The sequence below is a fragment of the Bolinopsis microptera genome, chromosome 10 (genome assembly GCF_026151205.1).
Source record: "Bolinopsis microptera isolate Bmic1 chromosome 10, MBARI_Bmic_1.0, whole genome shotgun sequence".
NCBI classification, from domain to species: domain Eukaryota; kingdom Metazoa; phylum Ctenophora; class Tentaculata; order Lobata; family Bolinopsidae; genus Bolinopsis; species Bolinopsis microptera.
In genome coordinates, this window is record NC_087081.1 from 6917058 (window position 1) to 6935307 (window position 18250).

General features: G+C 36.7%; 1 protein-coding gene across 4 annotated transcripts in view; it reads left to right on the forward strand.

Annotated features, from left to right (window-relative positions):
• LOC134821753 (calmodulin-like) overlaps positions 1-18250 on the forward strand; it is a 104362-nt gene that overhangs the window by 55780 nt on the left and 30332 nt on the right. The window lies entirely within an intron of this gene.

Sequence of the window (18250 nt, forward strand, 5' to 3'; positions counted from 1 at the left end):
TTGTTATATCACCTAATTCCTTTCATAGTGTTATCAATGATTTCATATCATCAATATTTATCATTTCTAAGTAGCGTGAATTATTATTAATTGGAAAAATGTAGCCACAAACCACAGCTATTACAATTTTCTTCCACCAGAAAAGGAGGGAGGGGTTATGATACATTTTTTGGTGGGGCGGTTGCCACCCATCATGTTAGTAGAATTGAAAGTTCTAAACAAAGTCAAACTTAGTTGTGTTAAAAGTATTTAAGTTAATGAATATTACGCATTTGTTAAAACAGTTATAAAAACATCAATAGGGAAACAGATAAATGCACCTGTCACACGAACGGTGCACCCATGCTAATAACATTATTGGTTGTAATAATAATGTTGTAGATACCTCATACCAGCTCCCGGTATTGTGGTTGTTCATTAGTTCTCTTGTGTGTCGACACTCTGCTGGTACTACGTCTGCCGTGGATTCTCAACTTAACATTTTATTTGACTACAGACCTCAGATCTCATAATGAAAAAACCAATGGGTAATGCTGAGGATGTTTTTCTGCCGACATCACCCGTAGCAATATCACCCGTAGCAACATCACCCGTAGCAACATCACCTGTAGCAACATCACCTGTAGCAACATCACCTGTAGCAACATCACCTGTAGCAACATCATCCTTAGCAACATCACCTGTAGCAACATCACCTGTAGCAACATCACCTGTAGCAATATCACCTGTAGCAACATCACCTGGAGCAACATCACCTGTAGCAACATCACCCGTAGCAATATCACCTGTGGCAATATCACCTGTAGCAACATCACCTGTAGCAACATCACCTGTAGCAATATCACCTGTAGCAATATCACCTGTAGCAACATCACCTGTAGCAACATCATCCTTAGCAACATCACCTGTAGCAACATCACCTGTAGCAACATCACCTGTAGCAATATCACCTGTAGCAACATCACCTGGAGCAACATCACCTGTAGCAACATCACCCGTAGCAATATCACCTGTGGCAATATCACCTGTAGCAACATCACCTGTAGCAACATCACCTGTAGCAACATCACCTGTAGCAACATCACCTGTAGCAACATCACCTGTAGCAACATCACCCGTAGCAATATCACCTGTGGCAATATCACCTGTAGCAACATCACCTGTAGCAACATCACCTGTAGCAACATCACCTGTAGTAACATCACCTGTTGCAACATCACCCACCGGCTCTTTACCCAATATCACTGAAATATCACCTACTGTCACATCACCTGTTGAACCCAAAAAGAAAGCTGCTATTGAAGACAGACCCCAGAACACCTCAACCATCCATCCCTGTAGACGACCCTCCCGCAAGATAAAGATAGTCCAGGACCTGAATACCGGGGAATGTAACGGAGTTAACAAAAGGAGGAGTTCCTCATTCCACCAACAAGAGGGGAGGAGTTCACGGTGTTCTAGTTTAAAAGAGGAGGCATGTTCTGGATCTTCTTCTCTCATGGACATGAATCTAGGGAGGGAGCTGGGGGAGAAGGGTCAGCTGGGAGAGAAGAGTCAGGGTAAAGATTTAGAGCGTTTCTTGAAGGTGGACAGTTCAATGTTTGGTCATCTTCAAATAGACCAGGTGTTGATGGTGGAGTGCAGGTTGGTGTTTTTATTTTTATCTAGTTTTTAATATTTCTATTGGTTTTTATTATTTTTAATCTTGTGTTTTCAAGGAGGAGTTTTTAGCGTTCTTTGAATACTGATTAAGTGCAGTCAACGCTAAGTTATTTTGCAATTTCTCAGGTTATAGTTAAAGCATCATTATTCATTAACACAACATAATGTGATGAATGATATACTAACATTTTTAGCGTGAAACGTAAAACTTGACCTGAGCTGGATGGAAACTCTGGAAAATTAAACATGTTTCAATAGAAACCGGAGGTCTCATACGACTTTACGGGCTTATACGACTTTACTGTCTAAATTTATTTAAAAATTCGTGAATTGAATAATGTAAGGCTGCTCCCACGATTAAAAACTAAAAAGGGTAAAGTTTCATTTTTTGATTTTACTCATTGTATGGAATTTTTTATTAACTTATTTACAAAGCGGTTTTCCATATCCGCACTTTTTTTCACCGATCACACAAGCTCACTATTTTAGCCGCTGAAGAAAACCGTACACTGTGTTAACCTTTTTGCTATTAGAAGTAGTATAGTGTAAGGCCAAAAAAGGGGCTGACCTTTATCTATGGATTCAAACAATTATATTCATATTGTTTAAACACATTTTAAAGGCCAACATAAATCATTTTCGTTGACAATAAAAATAGGTTTGGATTTGCAGTATCTTCAGTTTTAAACTTCAATTTCCCCTGCTAATTCAATTATTTTCTGGTTAGGTCTGGCAGAGAAATACAGTCAACAGATCACTCAATCAATGAAGTTTAATTGATAATGTGCACCATGGATTCCAATTGATTGACTTAGAAACTATACAGTCCCTTACTCGAGTAGTTCAACAACACTTGCTGTTAAAGCTCCAAAATTTAACATCTTTGTTGTCCCCCTTTGTTTGAGAAGCTAGATCAAAACTTTGTGGAGCTTGATCAGTGGAGGGACAGCAGCCTTATTATATTAAATATCTGAGCTCAAAATTTACTCTACGCTAATGGACAAACAATGATCTGAAACATTCCTGAAATCCCCACAGTTTTCTATAGATATACTTCCACTTTAATATCCCCTCATGAGCACCCGTTAGTACTTCTTCGTAATGTCTTCGTTCTTGTAAATTGTATACGGACTAGTGCGTAGTTCAGAGTAAGATCGTTTTCAGTAAAGAGATGAGCCCTCTCCTCTCCCACGTGATGCCCATATAAGGAGTGTATAACACCTAGGTGTTTAGTGTTACTGAGTAGTAGTAGGTGCTTCACGTCCAGTGCCACCTACTATAACATACCCTTATAGTATCCCACTATATCAAACTATCTGCAATACCAAGCTTGTACCTGTATGGTTCTGCATAAAGCCCTTACAACGTTAGCAACTATTATGTCATAGTAACAACTGTAGTAATCTCCCTAGTGATGACTGTATGTATCTTAGATCATTTTGCATTTTCACTGGAACTGAACCACCGATTTGAGAGATATTTTTTGTGTGATATCTCAGGGTTGGCAAATAGAAATTCGCCCAAACTTACACAGATTATTCCACCTATAACCATCATACTTTATGGAAAGTTTCAAGAAAATCGTATGGTAGGATCCGACATAAACTATTGTACGAAAATTGAAAAACCTAACTTCGGAGTCGCCCAATCACAGTAAAATAGTCTCTACCTCAACATTCCCTGAAGCCGAGGGCTGGTCATCCACGTGATGTCTATATTTAAAGGGGTGTATTGTTATCACCTCAATTGCTGTTGTTTAGCGGTGCAGTGATTTTATGTTACTTTTTGTTGCTATAGTAACAAAAACCACTAGTGAACAGTGTTGCTATAGTAACAGAAACCACAAGTGAACAGTGTTGCTATAGTAACAGAAACCACTAGTGAACAGTGTTGCTATAGTAACAGAAACCACAAGTGAACAGTGTTGCTATAGTAACAGAAACCACTAGTGAAAAGTGTTGCTATAGTAACAGAAACCACAAGTGAACAGTGTTGCTATAGTAACAGAAACCACAAGTGAACAGTGTTGCTATAGTAACAGAAACCACAAGTGAACAGTGTTGCTATAGTAACAGAAACCACAAGTGAACAGTGTTGCTATAGTAACAGAAACCACTAGTGAATATAGTGAATATCCTGCACAACTAAAACTACGGCAGCATACTGCCCAAGTCTAGCCTTGAAGCTGTTTTATTTTAACCTAGAGTGCTGTTATTCAGCAATTGTTCATTAGGGCGAAACTTATTTAAAAATAGACAGTGCTTGAAAATACGTTGGTTGTATTACTTTAGCAATGTGTCGGCGTGTGTTACCATAGTAACAGTCTGCATTGTTACCGTGTCAGTTGCTAATTAAAAGCAATTATACAATAATTAAGTTCAATTTCACACTGCTTTAATTCGAAACACCTTTTCCAATAGCTAACAATGCTTGTTACCAATATACTGGTTTTCTTTCCTCGTATCTAGGTTTGATGTATCGTTAATCTTGGCATTTGGTATTTGCATAATATATCGTTATTCGTTCTGGTGTTGAAACAGTTTGTAAAATCCCTAGCCTCCTTTTAGTAGAAGTGATACGAAGAATTTCATTGACGAAGATTGAAATGCTTTAAAGATTCTGCTGAAGCGGAATTAGAGATAACTTATCTTATCGGACTTTATTTAGAGTTTAGACGAACATTACGTGGACGCTTGAGGGCATTCACTAATCCACTGTTTAGTTCTGGTGTAGAAGAGACCTGTTCTGGTGTAGAAGAGACCTGTTCTGGTGTGTTACCATAGCAATATTGGTGTGATGATAACCTCAAAAACAACACTTAAACATGCGAGGTGAGACAAGTGCAAATAAACTACTAATTCAAGCGTGACAAATTTAATATACAAATATTAAACAACTTTAATAGGCTTTATTCCTGATATTACAAAAAAGCTTAAATTGCTGGATACTTTATTTTTGTCGCTTTCGTAGAACAACTAATTCCAACAATACAAATCTATTACATTTATTGACTATTATTATCTGATGGGATGGAAAACAGGTGTAGCTAGTCCACACCTTGGCTTGTATTGTTGTTTAACTTCAACTTGAAATTTTAAGCGTGATAAATAGTTTTTCAACCTTTCAAACACAAAGTGAGAAATTTTTACAAAATTATACAAATGTTAGACTTTATTTCTGATATAACAAGAAAGCTCAAAGTGCTCGTTACTTTTTTTCGTCGTTTTCGAAGAAAGTTTCGAATATTTCAAAGAAATTCCAAGCTTGTATTGTTGTTAAACTTGATTAACTTAAAATGTTAAGCGTGATAAATAGTTTTTCAAACACAAAGTGAGAAATTTTTACAAATCTGAAAGGCCACCAAAATTAAATTGAGTATTATTATAATTTGTTGCTAGGCAACGTCTCTGAACTCCAGCAGATGCGGCGTGCAACAAACAAAACAGAGTTTTTAAGAAATATCATCAAATATTTAGTCATTTAGGCTATCTGACTGCTTAGCAAGTAGCTGTGACGTAGCTGTGACGTAGCTGTGACGTAGCTGTGACGTGACTCCCTCGCTGACAGTAGTAATAACAAGACACTGATTGCAACACTGTATATTACTAGCATTATCTTATTATAGTATTATAACAGTGCGAGGTCTATCCTGCTTGTTCTCCTTCAGTCTAAAGTTGCGAACTGTACATATAAAGAGCTTAACTTGAGTCAAGTGGACGGGGAGACCTTCCTGTGCTTATCACCACGTGCATTAATCTCGTAGATACATGCAGATATGTGAATTAGTTAATATTTGTTACCATAATGTTATAATATGTGTGTGTAGTCTGGTGTTGAAAGTTTTGATTTTAAACTTTTCGAACATGCCGGTTTTCTTGGATCCAATCATTGCATCGTTTAGTGTTTTCTCAGTTGGTTATGTAAAATTTGCTAAACCCGATTTTAAAAAAACTTTAAACTGTCTCCTAGAGGCTATAAAGTATAAACTGACTCTTCAAAACTGACTTTTTTAAACAGTCTCAAATAGACAATAACAATAAATAATAAATATAAAATTACTTGTAACACCCTTATGGCCTATACCCTCTGGAAAGTTCTGGTTTAACAATTAAATCTAGGCGAGGACGTTACAAGTAGTTACGTTACGCCACGAAGTTAAACAGCACTACGACTAGCACGAAATAATTTGGCAGTGTCTCTTATTTAGATAAAAGTATAATAATTGTAGTTACGCCTTTTTTGACGTTTCTTCAACGAGAGAGTCGTCAGTTTTGCCTTGATATTTGCTGCTTGTCAATCTGGTCAACATGTAGTTCTATTATCTTATTATATGAGCTGTATCTGACTATTAGCTATATAATATAGGATACATAATCCTTGTTGGAGTTATTATTCAAACAACTGAGGTCCATGTTTTAAATACTTTGCCCTAAAATATTTACTTTTACTTTCTCTTCTTATTCGTCCGCACTAGTATTTGTTTTGTTGTTGTTGATCTGTAAACACAAGGTTTACAAGGTTTACAAGGTTCACAAGTACCTGTATATGGAACACATACGGCGGGAATACGGCGGAAGTGCCGAGCTAATCCTACGAAATGCACGGTAAGTGTTATGTTGTCATGGTAATGCACGGTAAGTGCTACTGGTATGTTGTTACGGTAACGCTCCTGTCTTCCAAAGACAGTGTCTTTGGTAAGTACTCAGCTTATTGAAAATATTTAATTCTAGAACAATTTTAAACATTTAAAAGTGTTCTATAAAAATATAAATATGCAACAAGTTTGCAGTTTTAATGAATATGATATGGTTCCTTCAGAAAGACAACCTCACCGCGACTATGACCCCACCTACTTCTAAATGGATCTCGTAACGTCATAATCATAATTATGATCTTAATTCTTAAAGTTGATGTCTTGATGAAGGAGTGTATAATTACCTGCCTCCTAAATCAAGCTACGATTACTTTACTATGGATGCACTCACTCTAAACGGCGTACTGATTTGTTCCCGCTTATTTTCTTGTTTTTTTTAGTGTGTAGTCAGTGTAGCTTACGTTGCAATTATCAAGCTCTCTTATCTTTTGTAAATTGCGATAAGTTCAGTTTGCTGCTACCGTGTAGTTAGCCTTTGCGTGTGTACTTGTACATTCCTATACAAGTACACTATGGAGGATGATCGTAAGGTGACCCAATCTCTGGACCAAATTCAAGGATTCGAGTATGATGAACAGACAAAATTGAAGGACAGTGTTACTAAGTGGTTCAATACGCTGGGAAAAGAACTGAAAATCGACGACAGAGATATTTGTGGAGATATGGACAGAGAAATATTTATGGCTCCAACTGTCTATAAAAAGCATCTGGCACTTCGGCTTGTGGAAGCAATAGACCTCGTTCAACGGCATGAATGCCAGATGGCTAAAATGGAGGAGATCATATATTTCTTGAAGACGGAAGCGTTAGAAGACAAGGATAAGTTGATCAGGCTGCAGGGCCAGCTGCTTGTGCAGAAGGACAAAGAACTAGAGTTGTTTAAGACGTCGGTTAAGAAGACAGTGCAAACAACGGTGGAGTCAGGGATTAAGAGCTACAGTGCAGCTGTACAACAGAACAGTGCAAGTGGTACGGTCTGCAACAGTAACATCCTGAAGAAGGTGATGAAGAGTGTGGCTGCAGAGGAGGACAGGAGCAAGAACCTGATTGTGTTTGGGTTGAAAGAAGAAGAGGGAGAACAGCTTCCAGCGCTAGTAACCGCAGTTCTGGAGGAGATTGGGGAGAAACCTCACTTCGAAGCGACTAGAGTCGGCAGGAAGAGGCCAGGTAGTACGACTATCCGACCAGTAAAGATCACTGTCCCAAGCTCTACAGCGGTTCAACAGATTCTGACGAAAACAGGAAGACTGAGGCTAGTTGAGACCCACAAAAATGTATGGATCTGTCCAGATAGATCTAGCGAAGAACGAGCAACGAGGAAACATCTGGTTACCGACCTGAAGAAGAAGAGGGTTGAACAGACTCACCTCGACCACTATATCCGGTACGGGAAAGTCTGTAGCCGTGATAAGAAACCACCGTGAAGCAATTCATGTCTCTCGGACACTGATCAGTATTTGAATGAGTATTGCGTATCTTAATAGTTTTCGGACGTTATCTGTATTTGAGAGACAATTTTATAATTTATATACGAGCTATTTCTTGATTGTTTCACACTTCATATTTCATAATTTGTTTCACACTTCATATTTCATAATTTTATTACTAGGTGGAGGTGACGTTATTGAGACTTTGGGCGGCCATAAACCTCGTGTTTTAAAAGTTGTCCTCTGTACTTGTTTCACTGACCCACGCTTTATAGCATTTATACATTTCGGCCCATTTTATATGTTTGTTCGATTTGCTGTACATTTGTATATTTGCTATTTTGTAAAAGTTTCAAATCAAATCAACAGCTGTGTCGTTACTTACTAACTTACTGGTTATTTTACTTATCTTACTGGTTATACGTCGCTGCCAACTGTCAAGTCTTGTATAATATGACGTTATAAGATACCACCGCGCTATTTCAACAAATCTTTCAAGTTGATGTGAGCAGAAACTTTCGCTTACCAAATAAAACTTGTTAACTTACTATTTTACTGCTCGGGTGACTAATCAATGTCAATCTAGAAAAGACCGCCGTGGCTCGTGCTATCACAGGATTATCACAATTGAAACTGAAGCAACACGGTTTACGTCGGATCCCTTATCAGTCAAAAATTCTTAACTTTATGAAATTTTAATTACAGTTATTTTTGTAATAAAAATACGCATGAAGTGTCACCATGAAAATTATAATAATTTAGAGTAATTACAAGTGATCGTTAAAGTCTGGAATTATATTAGAATTTGGTACCCACATCTTTATGTGAAATTTGTGTAATTTTTGATTTAATGGTCATATTTGATAACGTTCTAATAACGTTCCTCGTATTCGATGAACGAGTTTTAGATTTTACCATTCGTTGTACGCTATATTGTTTAAAACAACCGATTATAGTTCTGGACTTTGCAGAGTCGCATATATTATAATAATAACCGATTTAACGAGTTTCTTTTCTGGAGTCGACTTGAAAAAATAAACTCATTAAATCAGTAATCATACACGAAAACAGGAAGACTGAGGCTAGTCGAGACCCACAAAAATGTATGGATCTGTCCAGATAGATCTAGCGAAGAACGAGCAACGAGGAAACATCTGGTTACCGACCTGAAGAAGAAGAGGGTTGAACAGACTCACCTCGACCACTATATCCGGTACGGGAAAGTCTGTAGCCGTGATAAGAAACCACCGTGAAGCAATTCATGTCTCTCGGACACTGATCAGTATTTGAATGAGTATTACGTATCTTAATAGTTTTCGGACGTTATCTGTATTTGAGAGACAATTTTATAATTTATATACGAGCTATTTCTTGATTGTTTCACACTTCATATTTCATAATTTGTTTCACACTTCATTTTTCATAATTTTATTACTAGGTGGAGGTGACGTTATTGAGACTTTGGGCGGCCATAAACCTCGTGTTTTAAAAGTTGTCCTCTGTACTTGTTTCACTGACCCACGCTTTATAGCATTTATACATTTCGGCCCATTTTATATGTTTGTTCGATTTGCTGTACATTTGTATATTTGCTATTTTGTAAAAGTTTCAAATCAAATCAACAGCTGTGTCGTTACTTACTAACTTACTGGTTACTTTACTTATCTTACTGGTTATACGTCGCTGCCAACTGTCAAGTCTTGTATAATATGACGTTATAAGATACCACCGCGCTATTTCAACAAATCTTTCAAGTTGATGTGAGCAGAAACTTTCGCTTACCAAATAAAACTTGTTAACTTACTATTTTACTGCTCGGGTGACTAATCAATGTCAATCTAGAAAAGACCGCCGTGGCTCGTGCTATCACAGGATTATCACAATTGAAACTGAAGCAACACGGTTTACGTCGGATCCCTTATCAGTCAAAAATTCTTAACTTTATGAAATTTTAATTACAGTTATTTTTGTAATAAAAATACGCATGAAGTGTCACCATGAAAATTATAATAATTTAGAGTAATTACAAGTGATCGTTAAAGTCTGGAATTATATTAGAATTTGGTACCCACATCTTTATGTGAAATTTGTGTAATTTTTGATTTAATGGTCATATTTGATAACGTTCTAATAACGTTCCTCGTATTCGATGAACGAGTTTTAGATTTTACCATTCGTTGTACGCTATATTGTTTAAAACAACCGATTATAGTTCTGGACTTTGCAGAGTCGCATATATTATAATAATAACCGATTTAACGAGTTTCTTTTCTGGAGTCGACTTGAAAAAATAAACTCATTAAATCAGTAATTATACACTTTATGCTCATTAAATCAGTAATTATACTCTTTATGCTCATTAACCACTTCCTTAAAGCCGTTCTGTCTTAAAGGAAATTTAAAAAATATTCTAAAAGATCCCTGTTTAATGTTTATACCCTCTCACAAAGATCTCTGTTAAAGCGAGAATAAGATCATTGATAGATCTCGTGGCATGGATTTGACTATCAACCCCCAAACTATTGATGAATTTGCTAGGTAAGATAAGATAGTACAGAAAAATGTGTAGGTATAACTTTATATTTTTATCTGTTCATTTGCTCCATTATTTCCCAGAAAAGGAAATTACAGGACAGTTCTTAACCTCGTGTCTAGAGACTAGAGGGTGGAATGAGGTTCAAACACTCAAAAACACGTACTGCTTATTTGTAGTATGAAGTATCAACATTCCTCCGTGTTTATACACTAGCTTGTTTCAATGACAACATATTACCGGAATTATATATTTCATTTTTCGCTCTCTTGAGTGATTCTATTCATCTATATGATTAATTACTGGGGACGAATTATATTAAAATATCATCATTCATCTTATTTGACATTGATTAACTTTGGTAACTCTCTTGAAGCTTTCCTCGTACTATTCGATGAGTTTTATGATTTATCTTTTACTATTGGTATACTGTATACATCTATAGGTACACGTAATTAAAGACTTTCCTCAAGATTTTCTGTTTTTTTGACGATTCTTGTTTATAATTATATTATTTCGCGGAGATATCTGTTAAAGCGGGAATATTGATACATCTCGTGTCATGGAATTACCTGTTAAGCTAAAGGAGACTTCAACTTTTGACGAACTTGTTAGGTAAGATAACATACTTCTTTAAAATCATATTTTTATTGTCAGGTTTCAAAGGTATAATATGGAGATCCTACACCGAATATGAAACCTTGCATTATAACATGGACTGTAACATGTGCAGTGTGCACTGTAACATGGACTGTAACATGTGCAGTGTGCACTGTAACATGGACTGTAACATGTGCAGTGTGCGCTGTAACATGGACTGTAACATGTGCTGTGTGCACTGTAACATGGACTGTAACATGTGCAGTGTGTACTGTAACATGAACTGTAACATGGGCAGTGTGCACTGTAACATGGACTGTAACATGTGCAGTGTGCACTGTAACATGAACTGTAACATGTGCAGTGTGCACTGTAACATGGACTGTAACATAGTGCTACAACAAATGTAGCAAAAGCCCGATACCGAGTCTTCCAACAATTTGCATTTTTTCTAGGATTACCCTGCTCCATTAATACGTAAGAACATAGTGAATGCTACAGCATACACGTGCTTTATTGATCTGGGATGAGACTTCAGAGGGGAAAAGAGCTATAATGCTTCATTTTATTATAATTTTTCTTGTTACATAATAAGTGTACAATCATAATTCATAACCTTGTTTTATTAACCCTATGCTATTGTTAATAATCATATTATTTTTATTGTTACAATATATAAAGTTTAGAAATTGCTAAACAGGTTTTCATGAGGGGTTATACATAAATTAACTAAGTATAGACCCCACCTCGCTCAATCTTTCTGCTCTACAACTTAGTACTCTCGTTAACATTAGCTGTATAATCTTGATAGTAGAGGTCAGTAATTGTACTTACTACGGGCCACTCCCTCTGTCTTCAGCCTGCGATGCCGACTGATCCTCTACAGTTACATTTCCCACCACAATTTCTCACTCATCTCACGTAAGTTTTCAAGTTCTACAGTTATTTTAACTTTCTACTTAGTTATCCTGTAAATTTAAAGCGATCGAATTTTTAAATTCTATTCAGGGAAAGGAAAATAACGGCGGTAAATCGGGATTTTACCCAGTGGCCAGATAGCGGCGGACGGTAAATGGAGTAAAATTTTGGCAAAAATTCTAAAACATCATAAAAATAGACACAAAGAAAACCTTGAATCTTAGTTATCGTATAAATGATTGAGCGGATTTTACTTTCGGCGGAAAAATAGGTGTGACTTTTCATGAACAAAAAAATAGAATTCCAAGAAATAGAGGTTCGATGATTAATCGATGTTTTCGTTTAATGGCTGTGATGTTTTAGTGTAATGGCATACTTTCAGCATATTGTATCGACTAATTCTTCAATATTACAATTTGAATTATTGAATTAGTGGTAATTAAAATGAAATTTATTGTGTAATTATTTTTTACTAAAGTATGTGTCATATGCTTTATTATTAGAAATTTATTTCTTGCATTCGATTATAATACTCTCTGATATAAACTTATACTCGACAGTTTGTCTATTGTGTCATCAATTTTACCTACTTTAAGTCAGAGTTCATACGCCACCGCAGTACCTCAAATAATCCACTGTCAAAATCATTTTTCTGCAGAACCCATATTATACTTTGGAATGGACTCCCAGGCCCTTTACAGGTAAGACAACTAATCTTTTTAAATCAGAGGTCAGTCCAAGGAAAAAAGAAAATCGCGATAATTTAGGCAAAAAATAGTGGCGCCGCGACAAGCCAAAGTAGGGGAAATCGCAGGGAAAATCTTGAAAATCGCGGTGAAAGATAATATTTTTGCAGAGCTAAGATAGATGTCATATATTTGTAAACTATCCAATTTTATCGTCCTCCCATTTATTGCTGAAGTCTGAACCCCCTCCCCCCCCCCCCCCCCCCCTTAGTTCCAAAACTCAAGAGAAGAATAATGTGTCTCAAACCTATGAACACTTGTTCGTACAAGATAAAAGTCGCTGAGAAAGGTAAAATTTAGAGAATGAGTACGTGACGGGAAGTTAAACGGCGCTCATAATTATATTTATATATGATTATTATAGTTAGCTACTAATAACATGCTACTAAAGTACTAAGAGAGCAATCGACATTTTGAAAGTCAAAGTTCAGAGTCGAGTTTAGTTCAGTACCAAGTTTTGACGTTGTGTTAATTCATGTACTTTATTAAATATTTATTATTAAATAGCAATTTACGTTTATTAAAGCAAAACCCGTGATAGGATTTTTAAATTGTTCTTCTCATAGTGATTGTTGCCGCGAATCACGGACGATTACTGTGATTTTTTATTTTAATCGAATTTATAAGTTAGATTCTTTAAATCACAGTAGTGAAACTAAATTAGCAATAGACACACGATAACAACACCGAACGACTAAAGACTCAAAGTATCCGGGCGGTGGCTGCAACTGAAAGTTGTATACTTCACCCGGTACAACTCAAGCGAGTTCATAACCCTCCCTTGATTCTAAAAACGTTTGACGACAGCAAACCCATCAACCCAAAACCGTTGATGATCTAAAAAGTGTTACAGAAGGGATAGTCTACTCGCTGAAAGTAGCAGTCACTAATCAGCCTGTAACCCCAGCCGGAAATAATATAAAAACCAGACAAATCAGGGCACCCCGACAAAACCTAGATTCCAAGAAAAACTCTGACAGTTCCATTGTTGCCGAGCAACTGTTGGTCCCGTACGTTACAACCACCACACCTACACAACACCTGTTTAACTCCCACAATGCTTGTGAAATAAATTAGGTAACATATATCTGATACCACATTGAAGGTAGCGAAGTGCTGATTGCTTGCTTATATCTGCTGCTGCAGCTCTGTTTCTCAAGTCTGGACGGCCTTTTTAACTTACTATTTCCATCCGTCTACCAGTATGGTGAGCTTGTTCTTACACCGCCAGTATCCAAACATGCCCGGAATACGACGTCCGTAGTACTGCCATTTCGCAGGTGTTTACCGGTTACATATTTTAAAGTCGCCCCAGCCGGCGAGTTGGGGGAGTCTAAATTGTGCCAAAGATTACGCTACATTACTACCGCAATTTAGCTGTGCTCATACCGCGGGATATTTACTTTAATGTGATCTGAAATTTGTACTGGCTCCTCGTATCGATATCTTTTGCTTTTCTTTCAAGCTTTCAACACTTTTGTTCGTGAAATTGCCCTGCATCTGCCTAGTTATTACCCGTGTGACTGTATGGTTCTAGCGGCAAAATAATAAGAATATTCCTTTCTTCCGAACGGTTGTCCGGTCGGTTGTCCGGCTGGTGTTAAGATGAGACGGACGTGCCGATGTGCTTGCATTCTTTTAAAATTAACATATCAAGTTCATTTTGATAGTTGACAAATTACCCGAAAAGGCATGATCCGTTGAGATGATTAAACAAATTCTTTTTCGCCTTCTATTTTAAATAATAATAGTCAGTCACAACGAGGCCTCCAAATGCTTTGTTGTACAAAAATTACCAATAGTTATCACACCTTTCGGAGAGTATCCCGTTTTGAATGAGTACTAATCATTGCTGTTACTCCAAGCAGCTTACAGTTTCCTTACCTTTTGTTAACTTTCCGAACAAATTGTATATAGCTTTGCAATCCTGAGCAGTATGAATTTTATCAAATGAACAAATTTTAATTGAACAAAATTGGAGGATCACACACGACCTTGTGAATCATTAATGACCTGTATTTACTGCTTCAAAGTCAAACAGGCATTTAAATCTGAATTAAAGACATATTTACAGTCGTTTTATTATTTAATGGATAAAATTATTCTTAATTACAAGACAATTGTAATTTAGCCGGTCACAAACTAAAACTACCTCTCTTCAATTTGCCGGAAAAATTTCTTGCAGTTTTGCGATCGAACGAGAGAAAATGAATTTCAGTTAGACAACAAAATTTCCGGGACCAAATCAATGCAGGATCTTTTTGCAATGGCACGTGCATATTTTCAGTTTAAATCGTACTCGTAGTTCATAATAAAATGTTTGAATCTTATAAATCATAATTTAATTTCTGTATTAAATTAAATTACAGTCATTTTATGAATTAATTTTGACTTTATTGCTACAAGACAACTCGTAATCCAGCCTGGGTCACGCACTGAAGTAACATGGAAGTTGTGATAACAATTGTTGCCACCTCCTAATTGATTTATAATTGCGTGCAAAAGTTTTATTGCTTTTTTATTGTTAATCTTTGGGGTGAGGTACATTAACATATTCATTAATTAATGAGGTAATATGTTGGTAGATCTGTCAATTTATTCAATTAGTGCTTTAATCGTCCCTGCTTGTTATTTTGTTATGTAGTATAATTGTGCTTGAGTTGATATTTTGTTACGATCTCGTTCTATTGTAGTACCACTTCTGACATCCTCCACTACTTCTAGAGCTCATACAAAGACATCAACCCTCATCACGTGGTGAACACGTGACGGGTATTTGCACGTGGTAACCTTGGTAACGAGGGGTACCTGTAACAAGCTTCCGAATCTGCTGTATTTCTCAAGAAGCAGATTATTGCAACACACTCAACTTCTTGACTTCTCAACTGCTGTTATCCAGAAACATAATCTAGACACGGGGCTTGTCAAGGTTTAGCTTGTCTCCTGAAAAAAAAGGCTGGGATAATTAAATAGTGTTGCTGTAGCTGAACTCTCTCTGTCGGACATGCCGTTAGGAAGCTGGGCTGAGACCCTGGCTAAGTTGAGACTACCGGAGTTGAGACCGGACATGGGCGGAATGTTTGAGAGCTGCCTCCCTGTTTACAGGTAATTTGTTGTTTCACTTTCACTTTCACATTTATAATTATGTGCAGCATGTTGTTTCACCTTCACATATATACCTCTAACACTAAGTTATAAAATAAATAATTTGAATGACAGGATGGATTGCTGGGGCTCACGTATATAAAATGTTCAGTTCCTGACCTCGATCGACCATCATATTATTCCAGCTTCACATAATTTATTGTTTAACTAAATTCCAATGATTGCTGTGGTGTCTTTATTGGCTACTAGCATTGTAGCAGCATGTTATTTCACGTCGAATCTCCAATTGTAAGGATGGAGCTCCTCCCAGAAAGAATTGAGAACTATAGCTGCAAACCATACTAAAAATTGTATTTAAAATTCGTTTAAATTGCTTATTGCTAGCAATTTTTGGTTTCTCCTTTTCCCACGATCTTTTTACTCCGCATAACATCGGATAGTGTGTTGTATTACAGTCAAGTATGCATTATGATAACTATGCACTTTTGCATTATCATGACTATTATACTTGCTCGACTCACAAGCAAAGTTATAGTATAATAAAGGTAGATACAATTGTTATTTCTGCCCGCTTGTACAAGTTGTTCTGTCTAATAATACAAGGTGAAACTCGATAAATTTCTTTTCTACGCTTGCTGTGAGAAAAGGTTTGGGGTATCTTCCGGTGACAGTGGGGCTTTACAGAGGGTATTCACCATCTGAATGTTGTAACGATGGTCACTCTATATGCGATGAGACTTCCAAACACTAGACCTGAGATGTCTAGAATCTTCAAGCGCTGTGTCCCCCTGTACAGGTAGCATGTTGTTTCTCTTTTCCATTTATTGGTAATATATTGTTTCACTTTAAAATTTGTAGTTGACTTGATTAATTAACTTACATAACTTATAACTTCAGAATTATTAGATATCAAACTTTGGCCATCAACTAAAAATTGAACTTTCAACAATTCAACTGTAACTACTACTAGTAGTTACAGTTGAATTGTTGAAAGTTTAATTTTTAGTTGATGGCCTAGTAGTACTAGGTGGTGCCTGGTGGGTAACTATAAACTGCTATTAAATCTGAAGTCTGAACGACTTTTAACTTAATTTGATAAATTTTGATAAATCAGCCTGCATATTGGCAACTGAAGTAGTCACACCGACGTCATATACTTGGTTTATGGGAATTAAACAGAAGTTTAACAAAAATTAAACAAATTTGTACAAACTATACTACCAAGACGTCGCGATCAAAATTACATCGATATCAGAGCCCATATATTGGTTTTAATATCTTCATTACGTTATGTCGGGGTCGTTATTGTATGTAGTCACAACATTTACTTCGAGGCTAACCCGATTCTCGATACCAAAGCTAAGGTAAGATTTGTAATGTCAATTTCCCGCATTTTGGTTTGAGTAGTAATCACAGGTACTTCCTTATCTGCATCTCAATCATATTTTCACCCTACTCCTACATCCTCGCCAGTTTCTCCTACATCTCAGACGGAGACTGGCAGTTAGCTTGCTATCATCAGCTGTGCCTTTCAGTCAAACATCAGCTGATCAGCTTACTTCTGAGGACACCATCTGCAGTGAACCTTGTCCCACTCGTTACCATAGCAACAAGCTACATCTACTCGAACCGACATTCGTTGGCTGGCGGCCAACGTCACCGTTTTATTTATACCAATTCGGAGAAAATTGGAGTCATTATTTCATGTTTGTCTCCTGCAATGTCTAGGTAAATTGTAAAAGGATATTTCTTCGATCTATAATACCTCTGTTACCATAGCAACTACCTCACCTATAATACCTCTAGCAGCAATCTCAGCTGATTGTTCATAAATTAAATGTTTCCACTTGTTAACAACTATACCCCACATATTAGAACCTGCAATGGATGTTTCTAGAACTGCACTTATATCAAATACCTTCTAGTGGGCTCGCGTGATTCTCTGTACATATACAAGCCGGACTTATTGCGGTCTAACGGAAAAAAATTTGAAACGTGAGAAAAAGTAGCTACAGCTCCAGGTAACACTAACAGACTATCAAAAATAATATCTAGTACATTCTTGCAAGAATTTGTAGTCATAAAAAGAGTGTGCTAAGAAAGAAGAAAAACAGTTTTACGCGCTTTTCTTCTAGAATGATGTTGCTATGGTAACAGCTATACCATGTTGCTAATGCTATGGTAACCAGTACCATGTGAGCACTGAGCACGCTTAACACAACATATACCTCTTTCACTAACTTTACATGACACTGAATACTTACAATAATTCATGTCGTAGTACGTTACTGCTGAGTGCACACAAGCAACTGTTCTAAAAGCCGCCACTCGTTGTTTTTGTAGCAGACTACAGTATAGATTATAGAAGGACTTGTTTTTCTTTGATTCGTGTGAAAGTCCGTCTCGTGGGCTGGAAATAGCGCTTGTATAATAAGTGATATTTCATTGGCGTAGCCTGTGCTATTTCATTGGCTTTTGCGTTTTGTACGAGGGGAACTTTATTTTTGTGTGAAGATTTTATTTTAGTTCGCAGAATTTATTCCCGTATATTCTCGTATAGACTATGGAAATTTTATTACTTTACGCAGTGGCGGTTTAACACTTA